The sequence below is a fragment of the Lathyrus oleraceus genome, chromosome 5 (assembly GCF_024323335.1).
Source record: "Lathyrus oleraceus cultivar Zhongwan6 chromosome 5, CAAS_Psat_ZW6_1.0, whole genome shotgun sequence".
Taxonomy (NCBI): Eukaryota; Viridiplantae; Streptophyta; class Magnoliopsida; order Fabales; family Fabaceae; genus Lathyrus; species Lathyrus oleraceus.
In genome coordinates this window covers 162496273-162498832 of record NC_066583.1, presented here as the reverse complement: position 1 = coordinate 162498832, position 2560 = coordinate 162496273, and positions in this window count along the sequence as shown.

The window sequence follows — 2560 nt, the reverse complement described above, 5'->3', positions numbered from 1 at the left end:
CTTCACCAGATTCATCCTGACCGGTTAGTTGAGACTATTGAGATGATATACATGGTTGAAGAGTAATGTACAACTCAATACAGTTGCAGCCTGAATGTTCATGACTAACAAACATGTATTCAACATCTTCATCGTCTCGTACCTTAAGGGGGAAATACTTGCATTGACCATTCTCAAAAAATATTGGATTTTGATATGTGATCTTTGACACAATACCCGATCCTATAAAGGATTGCATTCTTTTTTTCAAATGCAAGAAGGTTGCATTTCTCTTGATCGTGATTCTAATGGTATCTGTGTTTCGAAAACAAAAACCATGTAGCTCAGACTCGTATGTTTCACCATTGCAGTGAACGTTGACACTGTATAATGATGAAGATGATATTGTGCAGATGAAAACTATTTTCTTACTGCATATGAATGTGAGTGAAGTGTCTTGGATGTTGATAGTAAGACACTTAAATAGATGAGTGAAGTGTCTCACATGCTAGCTAGTTCGGAGTGACGTGTCAGACATGCAAGCTAGTCCGAAATGATGTGTCAGACATGCAAGATACTCTGAGATGATGTGTCAACCATGCAAGCTATCAAGAAGTGACTTTTTCAGCATGCAGGAGACAAGACAACCACGTGTCAGACATGCAGACACACACTCCAAATGGATTGGCGCCTCCACTTATTCCTTGCACATGGGCGCCAATTCAAGTGGAGACACCATGCATTCAGACCTCGAAACCATGCAATCAGACCTAGGTCTTGCATGCATGTCCCTATGGAGGCGCCAATTTGAATGGCGACCCCTCTTAAAGGTTGTACATGGTCGCCAATTCAAATGGAGACACCATGCAAGCACAACTTTTCATGCTCCCATCCATTTGCCTATAAATACATCCACTCCATCAACACTTCTTCCACACCATCACTCATACTACTTCTTCTACAATTTCATCTGCAACAACTTCTTGTAGTTTCATCTACACCAACCCCCCGACAAAATGTCTATCCTCACAATGGGCGAAGCACATAGAGGAACGGTTGCAAACATCGTAACATATGTAAGTTTTTTCTTTTGTTAACTTTTTATCTTTCATCTTCACCAACCCCATTTTATTTTGACATACCAACTTAGTCAAGTTTTTTATTCTTTCTTTTATAGGATGTATCAAGGTTCCGAACTCGGGTCCACGAATATGTCCATATGGACCCGATGATTCAACCTTATGTTGAACTCGCCGGTTTTGGTCATATTAGCAAGATTTTGTCTTGGTCCATAGATAACAAATTCATTCTAGCCTTATGCGAAAGATGGAGACCAGAGACACACACATTTTGGTTCCCAACCGGTGAGTGTACCGTGACATTAGAAGACGTCTACATGCTTTTAGGACTACCCATTGAAGGTAAGGCTGGTAATGGTAAGACCAACTATGCAAATTCAATTTGAATAGAGCTTTTAGACACTGATTTGTTAGATGATAATGCTAGAGGTCAAGGTATACTACTCTCACGCCTTAAGTCGTACTATAATAGTTTATACTTAGATGAGCATTCTACCGAAGATGCTCAAATAATAAAAACTAGGTGTTACATTATGTTGTTAATTGGATCATTTTTATTTCTCGAAGGTAGTGGTTCTAGCATGCATATTATGTACTTACCTCTACTTAGACATGTAGATAGAATAGGAAGTTACAGTTGGGGATCTGCTTGTCTAGCCTATCTCTATAGCTCCTTGTGCAAAAACTCCCACAAAGACACATCTACATTTTCTGGATGTGCTGTTTTGCTACAAGCATGAGGTTGGTCAAGACTACCGTCTCTAACACCGGTCAATAACAACCCTTTCACTTTTCCATATGCACAAAAGTAAGTTGTTTAAATTGCTATATCTTTACTTACTTCCTTAAAGTTTATTACCTCAAACTAATTATTTTTGACTTTTTGGTGTAGATGGTCGGCACGTGGTATGAGTTACAACAGATGTCCGAGATACTGTATTACTCAGTATCGCAACCTGTTGGATCACCTTCGACCGACAGACGTAAGCAAAATAACTTAATTATTTCGTTATATTTTGTTAACTTTTACTACATTGATTATAATCCTATCTTCTTTCACATTTCAGTTCATTTGGTGTCCATACCTTAATTTGGATCATGACCATGAGGTCAACACTGAAGACGCAGCCGTATGGACTGCATGCACACCGATAATACGGTTCACAACTGTGGAGATGCACAACACCGATCGTGTGAAGCTGTAGTTCGGTATGGTCCAGAATATCCCAGACCCCCCAACTAGCCTAGGAGAATGGCATCTGCGTAAAGTTAACGACCAATGGAACTTCAATCCATGGCAAAGCTTCGCAAGATCGAAGTGTTGCAAATGGAAGCACCATCATGACCATGTCTTAACTGACGCAGTCATGCCAACTGAGGTAAAACCAAGTCGTACTTATATGGCTTGGTACAGATCGGTTGGTTTTCAGTTCATCGCCGAAGATATGTACCTATACGACCCACGCCAGGCAACTTACACACAAGAAGGATCAACATCTAAC